Raw genomic sequence first — 10,035 nt, 5'->3', positions numbered from 1 at the left:
GCTTGCACCAGTCCATAGATGGATCGCTGGAGCTTGCATATTTTGTTAGCACCTTTAGGATTGACAAAACCTTCTGGTTGCATCATATACAACTCTTCTTTAATAAATCCATTAAGGAATGCAGTTTTGTTTATCCATTTGCCATATTTCATAAGATGCGGCAGTTGCTAACATGATTCGGACAGACTTAAGCATAGATACGAGTGAGAAACTCTCATCGTAGTCAACACCTTGAACTTGTCGAAAACCTTTTTGCGACAATTCTAGCTTTGTAGATAGTAACACTACTATCAGCGTCCGTCTTCCTCTTGAAGATCCATTTAATCTCAATGGCTCGCCGATCAATGGGCAAGTCAATCAAAGTCCATACTTTGTTCGCATACATGGATCTCATCTCAGATTTCATGGCCTCAAGCCATTTCGCGGAATCTGGGCTCATCATCGCTTCCTCATAGTTCGTAGGTTTGTCATGGTCAAGTAACATGACCTCTAGAACAGGATTACCGTACCACACTGGTGTGGATCTCACTCTGGTTTACCTACGAGGTTCGGTAGTAACTTGATCTGAAGTTACATGATCATCATCATTAGCTTCCTCACTAATTGGTGTAGGAGTCACAGGAACAGATTTCTGTGATGAACTACTTTTCAATAAGGGAGCAGGTACAGTTACCTCATCAAGTTCTACTTTCCTCCCACTCACTTCTTTCGAGAGAAACCCCTTCTCCAGAAAGGATCCATTCTCAGCAACAAATGTCTTGCCTTCGGATCTGTGATAGAAGGTGTACCCAACAGTTACTTTTGGGTATCCTACGAAGACACACTTCTCCAATTGGGTTTGAGCTTATCAAGATGAAACTTTTTCACATAAGCATCGCAACTCCAAACTTTAAGAAATGACAACTTTGGTTTCTTGCCAAACCATAGTTCATACTGTGTCATCTCAACGAATTTAGATGGTGGCCTATTTAACGTGAATGCAGCTGTCTCTAATGCATAACCCCAAAACGATAGTGGTAAATCGGTAAGAGACATCATAGATCGCACGATATCTAATAAAGTACGGTTACGACGTTTGGATACACCATTACACTGTGGTGTTCTAGGTGGCGTGAGTAGTGAAACTATTTCACATTGTTTTAACTGAAGGCCAAACTCGTAACTCAAATATTCTCCTCCACGATCAGATCGTAGAAACTTTATTTTCTTGTTATGATGATTTTCCACTTCACTCTGAAATTATATGAACTTCTCAAATATTTTAGACTTTTGTTTCATCAAGTAGATATACTCATATCCGCTCAAATCATATGTGAAGATCAGAAAATAATGATACCTGTCGTGAGCTTCAATATTCATCGGACCACATACACCAGTATGTATGATTTTCAACAAATCTGTTGCTCGCTCCATTGTTCCAGAGAACGGAGTCTTAGTCATCTTGCCCATGAGGCATGGTTCGCAAGCATCAACTGATTCATAATCAAGTGATTCCAAAAGCCCATCAGCATGGATTTTCTTCATGCGCTCTACACCAATATGACCTAAACGGCAGTGCCACAAATAAATTGCACTATCATCATTAACTTTGCATCCTTTTGGCTTGAATATTATGAATATGTGTATCACTACGATCGAGATCCAACAAACCATTTTTGTTGGTGTGTATGAACATCGAAGGTTCTATTCATGTAAATAGAACAACAATTATTCTCTAACTTAAATGAATAACCGTATTGCAATAAACATGATCAAATCATATTTATGCTCAACGTAAACACCAAATAACACTTATTTAGGTTCAACACTAATCCCGAAAGTATAGGGAGTGTGTGATGATGATCATATCAATCTTGGAACCAATTCCAACACACATCGTCACTTCACCCTTAACTAGTCTTTGTTCATTCTGTAACTCCTATTTCGAGTTGCTAATTTTAGCAACCGAACAAGTATCAAATACTCAGGGCCTACTATAAACACTAGTAAGGCACACATCAATAACCTGTATATCAAATATACCCTTTGTTCACTTTGCCTTCTTTCTTATCCACCAAATATTCAGGGAATTTCCGCTTCCAGTGATCATTTCCTTTGCAGTAGAAGCACTCAGTTTCAGGCTTTGGTCCAGCTTTGGGCTTCTTCACGGGAGTGACAACTTGCTTGTCATTCTACTTGAAGTTCCCTTTCTTTCCCTTTACCCTTTTCTTGAAACTAGTGTTCTTGTCAATCATCAACACTTGATGCTCTTTCTTGATTTCTACCTTCGTCGATTTCAACATCATGAAGAGCTCGGGAATCGTTTTCGTCATCCCTTGCATACTATAGTTCATCATGAAGTTCTAGTAACTTAGTGATGGTGACTAGAGAACTCTGTCAATCACTATCTTATCTGTAAGATTAACTCCCACTTGATTCAAGCGATTGTAGTACCCAGACAATCTGAGCATATGCTCACTGCTTGAGCTATTCTCCTCCATCTTTTAGCTATAGAACTTGTTGGAGACTTCATATCTCTCAACTCGGATATTTGCTTGAAATATTTAACTTCAACTCCTAGAACATCTCATATGGTCCATGATGTTCAAAACGTCTTTGAAATCCCGATTCTAAGCCGTTAAGCATGGTGCACTAAACTATCAAGTAGTCATCATATTGAGCTAGCCAAACATTCATAATGTCTGCATCTGCTCCTGCAATAGGTCTTGTCACCTAGCGGTGCATCAAGGACATAATTCTTCTGCGCAGCAATGAGGTTAATCCTTAGATCACGGATCCAATCCGCATCATTGCTACTAACATTTTTCAACATAGTTTTCTCTAAGAATATATAAAAAATTAAATGGGGAGCAATATCGCGAGCAATTGATCTACAACATAGATATGCTAATACTACCAGGACTAAGTTCATGATAAATTAAAGTTTAATTAATCATATTACTTAAGAACTCCCACTTAGATAGACATCCCTCTAATCCTCTAAGTGATCACGTGATCCAAATCAACTAAACCATGTCCGATCATCACGTGAGATGGAGTAGTTTCAATGGTGAACATCACTATGTTGATCATATCTACTATATGATTCACGCTCGACTTTCGGTCTCCGTGTTCCAAGGCCATATCTGTTATATGCTAGGCTCGTCAAGTTTAACCTGAGTATTCCGCATGTGCAACTGTTTTGCACCTGTTGTATTTGAACGTAGAGCCTATCACACCCGATCATCACGTGGTGTCTCAGCATGAAGAACTTTCGCAACGGTGCATACTTAGGGAGAACACTTATACTTTGATAATTTAGTGAGGGATCATCTTATAATGCTACCATCAATCAAAGCAAGATAAGATGCATAAAAGATAAACATCACATGCAATCAATATAAGTGATATCATATGGCCATCATCATCTTGTGCTTGTGATCTCCATCTCCGAAGCACCTCCATGATCACCATCGTCACCGGCGCGACACCTTGATCTCCATCGTAGCATCGTTGTTGTTTCGCCAATCTTATGCTTCTACGACTATCGCTACCGCTTAGTGATAAAGTAAAGCATTACAGGGCGATTGCATTGCATACAATAAAGCGACAACCATATGGCTCCTGCCAGTTGCCGATAACTCGGTTACAAAACATGATCATCTCATACAATAAAATTTAGCATCATGTCTTGACCATATCACATCACAACATGCCCTGCAAAAACAAGTTAGACGTCCTCTACTTTGTTGTTGCAAGTTTTATGTGGCTACTACGGGCTTAGCAAGAACCGTTCTTACCTACGCATCAAAACCACAACGATAGTTTGTCAAGTTGGTGCTGTTTTAACCTTCGCAAGGGCCGGGCATAGCCACACTTGGTTCAACTAAAGTTGGAGAAACTGACACCCGCCAGCCACCTGTATGCAAAGCACGTCGGTAGAACCAGTCTCGCGTAAGCGTATGCGTAATGTCGGTCCGGGCCGCTTCGTCCAACAATACCGCCGAACCAAAGTGTGACATGCTGGTAAGCATGTATGACTTATATCGCCCACAACTCACTTGTGTTCTACTCGTGCATATTACATCAACGCATAAAACCTGGCTCGGATGCCACTGTTGGGGAACGTAGTAATTTCAAAAAATTTCCTACGCACACGCAAGATCATGGTGATGCATAGCAACGAGAGGGGAGAGTGTTGTCCACGTACCCTTGTAGACCGTAAGCGGAAGCGTTAGCACAACATGGTTGATGTAGTCGTATGTCTTCACGATCCGACCGATCAAGTACCAAACGTACGACACCTCCGAGTTCAGCACACGTTCAGCCCGATGACGTCCCTCGAACTGCGATTCAGCTGAGTGTTGATGGAGAGTTTCGTCAGCACGAAGGCGTGGTGATGATGTTCATGTTCTACCGACGCAGGGCTTCGCCTAAGTACCACTACAGTATTATCGAGGTGGACTATGATGGAGGGGGGCACCGCACACGGCTAAGAGATGATCAACTTGATCAACTTGTGTGTCTAGAGGTGCCCCCCTGCCCCTGTATATAAAGGAGCAAGGGGGGAGGCGGCCGGCCTAGGAGGAGGGCGCGCCAAGGGGGGAGTCCTACTCCTATCGGGAGTAGGACTCCTCCTTTCCTTGTTGGAGTAGGAGAGAAGGAAAGAGGAGGAGAGGGAGAAGGAAAAGGGGGCTACACCCCTTGTCCAATTCGGACCAGAGGGGGGGCGCAGGCCTCCTTCCTTTTGGCCTTTCTCCTCTATTCTCATATGGCCCAATAAGGCCCATATACTCCCCGGCGAATTCCCGTAACTCTCCGGTACTCCGAAAAATACCCAGATCACTCGGAACCTTTCTGATGTCCGAATATAGTCATCCAATATATCGATCTTTACATCTCGACCATTTCGAGACTCCTCGTCATGTCCCCGATCTCATCCGGGACTCCGAACTCCTTCGGTACATCAAAACACATAAACTCATAATATAACCGTCATCGAACTTTAAGCGTGCGGACCCTACGGGTTCGAGAACTATGTAGACATGACCGAGACACGTCTACGGTCAATAACCAATAGCGGAACCTGGATGCTCATATTGGCTCCCACATATTCTACGAAGATCTTTATCGGTCAAACGCATAACAACATATGTTGTTCCCTTTGTCACCGGTATGTTACTTGCCCGAGATCCGATCGTCGGTATCTCAATACCTAGTTCAATCTTATTACCGACAAGTCTCTTTACTCGTTCCGTAATACCTCATCTCGCAACTAACTCATTAGTTGCAATGCTTGCAAGGCTTAAGTGATGTGTATTACCGAGTGGGCCCAGAGATACCTCTCCGATAATCGGAGTGACAAATCCTAATCTCGAAATACGCCAACCCAACAAGTACCTTTGGAGACACCTGTAGAGCACCTTTATAATCACCCAGTTACGTTGTGATGTTTGGTAGCACACAAAGTATTCCTCCGGTAAACGGGAGTTGCATAATCTCATAGTCATAGGAACATGTATAAGTCATGAAGAAAGCAATAGCAACATACTAAACGATCGAGTGCTAAGCTAACAGAATGGGTCAAGTCAATCACATCATTCTCCTAATGATGTGATACCGTTAATCAAATGACAACTCATGTCTATGGTTAGGAAACATAACCATCTTTGATCAACGAGCTAGTCAAGTAGAGACATACTAGTGACACTCTGTTTGTCTATGTATTCACACATGTATTATGTTTTCGGTTAATACAATTGTAGCATGAATAATAAACATTTATCATGATATAAGGAAATAAATAATAACATTATTATTGTCTCTAGGGCATATTTCCTTCATATGTTCCTCCCTCGTAATAATTTTCAGTAGCATCATGAATGAATTCAACAATATAACCAGCACCTAAAGCATTATTTTCATGATCTACAAACATAGAAAATTTACTACTCTCCACACAAGCAAAATTCTTCTCATAAATAATAGTGGGAGAAAACTCAACAAAATAACTATCATGTGATTGAAAATTAAGATCAAGATAACAAATTTCATGGTTATTATTGTTCTCTAAAGCATACATGTCATCACAATAATCATCATAGATAGGAGGCATGCTTTCATCATAATAAATTTGCTCATCAAAACTTGGGGGACAAAAAATATCATTTTCATCAAACATAGCTTCCCCAAGCTTGTGGATTTGCATATCATTAGCATCATGGATATTCAAGTAATTCATACTAACAACATTGCAATCATGCTCATCATTCGAATATTTAGTGCCAAATATTTTATAGATTTCTTCTTCTAGCACTTTAGCACAATTATCCTTTCCATCATACTCACGAAATATATTAAAAAGGTGAAGCGTATGAGACAAACTCAATTCTATTTTTTATAGTTTTCTTTTATAAACTAAACTAGTGATAAAACAAGAAACTAACAGACTCGATTGCAAGATCTAAAGATATACCTTCAAGCGCTAACCTCCCCGGCAACGGCGCCAGAAAAGAGCTTGATGTCTACTACACAACCTTCTTCTTGTAGACATTGTTGGGCCTCCAAGTGTAGAGGTTTGTAGGACAGTAGCAAATTTCCCTCAGGCTTTGTTCGGTTAATCCCAACCCCAAATGGATTGGAGGGGATTTGCAGGGATTTTGGCTTGCAGGGGATTAATTCCCCCTCAATCCCCTACAAATCCACCTCAACTGAACAAGCCCTCAAGTGGATGACCTAAGGTTTATCAATCCGTAGGAGGCGTAGGATGAAGATGGTCTCTCTCAAGCAACCCTACAACCAAATAACAAAGAGTCTCTTGTGTCCCCAACACACCCAATACAATGGTAAATTGTATAGGTGCACTAGTTCGGCGAAGAGATGGTGATACAAGTGGTATATGGATAGCAGATAATAGTTTTTGTAATCTGAAATAATAAAAACAGCAAGGTAGCAAGTGATAAAAGTGAGCGTAAACGGTATTGCAATGTGTGGAAACAAGGCCTAGGGTTCATACTTTCGCTAGTGTAAGTTCCCTCAACAATACTAACATAATTGAATCATAAAACTATCCCTCAACATGCAACAAAGAGTCACTTCAAAGTCACTAATAGCGGAGAACCAACAAAGAGATTATGGTAGGGTACGAAACCACCTCAAAGTTATTCTTTCCAATAATCCGGTGGGCTATTCCTATAAGTGTCACAAACAGACCTAGAGTTCGTACTATAATAACACCTTAAGATACAAATCAATCAAAACCCTAATGTCACCTAGATACTCCAATGTCACCTCAAGTATCCGTGGGTATGATTATACGATATGCATCACACAATCTCAGATTCATCTATTCAACCAACACATAGAACCTCAAAGAGTGCCCCAAAGTTTCTACCGGAGAATCACGACGAAAATGTGTGCCAACCCCTATGCATAGGTTCCCAATGTCACGAAACCCGCAAGTTGGTCACCTTAACATACATTAAGTGGCACGTGGTATCCCATTGTCACCACAGATATCCACGGCAAGACATACATCAAGTGTTCTCAAGTCTTTAAAGACTCAATCCGATAAGATTACTTCAAAGGGGAAACTCGATTCATTACAAGAGAGAAGAGGGGGGAAGAAACATCATAGGATCCAAATATAATAGCAAAGCTCGCGATACATCAAGATTGTATCATCTCAAGAACACGAGAGAGAGAGAGAGAGAGAGAGAGAGAGAGAGAGAGATCAAACACATAGCTACTGGTACATACCCTCAGCCCCGAGGGAGAACTACTCCCTCCTCGTCATGAAGAGCACCGGGATGATGAAGATGGCCACCGGTGAGGGTTCCCCCCTCCGGCAGGGTGTCGGAACAGGGTCCCGATTGACTTTTGGTGGCTACGGAGGCTTCTGGCGGCGGAACTCCCGATCTATCTTGCGTTCTGAAAGTTTTAGGGTATATGGAGTTATATAGGCAGAAGGAGCACGTCAGGGGAGCCATGGGGGCCCCACGAGGCAGGGGGGCGCGGGCAGCTCCCGTATCTTCTGACGTGGGGTCCAAGTCCATCAGGTGTGTTTCTTTCCAAAAATAACTTCTCCAGTTGATTTCGTTCCGTTTCGACTCCGTCTGATATTCCTTTTCTTCACAACACTGAAATAGGTATAAAACAACAAATCTGGGCTGGGCCTCCGGTTAATAGGTTAGTCCCAAAAATAATATAAAAGTGGATAATAAAGCCCAATATTGCCTAAAACAGTAGATAATATAGCATGGAGCAATCAAAAATGATAGATACGTTGAAGACATATCAAACACGCATGACATAAACCATCTTGCCATGCCACGTCATCATTGGACATGGTGCTCTTGCGATGATTTTTCTGGTTTCTTGAAGGAGGATGAGGATGGCTGGCTGGTGATGATGATGACGTGAGGGTAGGTGGCACTGATTGGCGAGTGTTGGGGATTCACGCTGGACACTGTCGGGTTGCGTTGGAGAAAAAGATAGAAAAATGGCGCACACGGTCCAGCGTTTTCCAAGTGTTTTCAGTTTGGATTGGTCTGATTGGGTGCGACGATCATATTTCCTTGTATCAATCGTGAACGATTTTTCCGGTGGAAAATGAATTATTAATAGGCCAAGGAATTTTCTCTGAAAAATAATAGGCTAGGGAATCTTGCACGGCACACTTCCCGTTGTCATCCAGAAACGGACCGAGCCTAACATACTCCCCGATTCTTCTTTTGTGTGAATCAATCTGTGGTTGAATGGTTAGGAGGACAGTCGTATCACCAGTCCACCAGATTTCAAGTCATAAACTTTACATTGATGCTCGCATCATTTCTGGATTTATTTCAGGCCTTGTAACGATGTGCATTAAGTGGGCGGAGACGTTTCAGTCGACTACGAAGTTGTGGCGACTTCATCAATCCCAAGATGAGTCGGGTCAGTCTCTCAAAGGTGCTCATAGGGGTAGGGTGTGCGTGCACGCATTCACAAATGTGAGTGTATGTGCGTATATATGAGTGTCTAAGTATTTACTGTGTTCCAAACATACTCCCGGATTTTTAGTATCAAATTTGGTCTCGGTGCTCGTATTTTATTGAATTTCTTTTTGAATTGTTTGGGTTGCTTACCACATATGTCATGTGGTCTCGATGTTTGTATTTATCAGAATACATTTTAGAATTTTAGTGTTATTTGTTCAATGGTAGATGACGTCGACTCAAAGGTGCTTATAAGGGTAGGCTGAACCTGTGCGTTCATGTGAGTGAATGCACGCGTGGGTACGTCTATATTGCGTTTAAAAGATTATAAGATTGCTTAAACCTTTTTTTACTAATCGACATGACTTCACTAATTAAGGATCTCCTTGATTGAGAGGAATCCTAAAGAAATTTCAAAGAATTTTAGTCTTTAGGATATTTTCCATGTATGTTGTTTGGTTTGTATGATTATAATATATAATAACTTTTTCATGGTATTCATTTGCACTACTTTTCATGAAAATTTCCATCCACTACAAACTCATGTGAAGAATCCTACGGTTTTTTCTGCTCACAAATGAAGCACCTATGCTAATCCTATAGTATTGAAGATGACATGCCACCTTATTTCCTGTGCTTTTCCTATTATGTCGTTTTATAAATCCGACAAATCAAGGATGCCCTAACTAAAAACTAGTTATATGGAATAAATTGGAACAAATACGAAGGATAAAGAGTTGTGATAAAACTAGAAGTTACGTAAACTTCACTACATAGGAACATTTGCGAGTAAATATAATAGCATTAAAAATTTACAATAGAAGAGATCGAAGATTTTCATCAATAAAGCTCTTTTGGGAGAACTTTTGTACTTACAGACTACAAGGCACATTGTTTTTTCTTTTCTTTTGAGCTTAACTATGGAAGTTTTATTACTCAATAATCAAAGGTAAAAAGGCAAAGCTTTGTGGCCCATTTTTTTAGAATAATAGGGAGAGCTCCCTGGCTCCATTCATAGAAAGAAGCCCGAGCAGATCATGTCCAATTATAAGGTTAAAAATAGAAGCTTAAGCTTTAGGAA

Source organism: Triticum dicoccoides, chromosome 5A, assembly GCF_002162155.2.
Source record: "Triticum dicoccoides isolate Atlit2015 ecotype Zavitan chromosome 5A, WEW_v2.0, whole genome shotgun sequence".
NCBI classification, from domain to species: Eukaryota; Viridiplantae; Streptophyta; class Magnoliopsida; order Poales; family Poaceae; genus Triticum; species Triticum dicoccoides.
The sequence above is the reverse complement of the archived record's forward strand: the minus strand, read 5'-3'. Positions refer to the sequence as shown.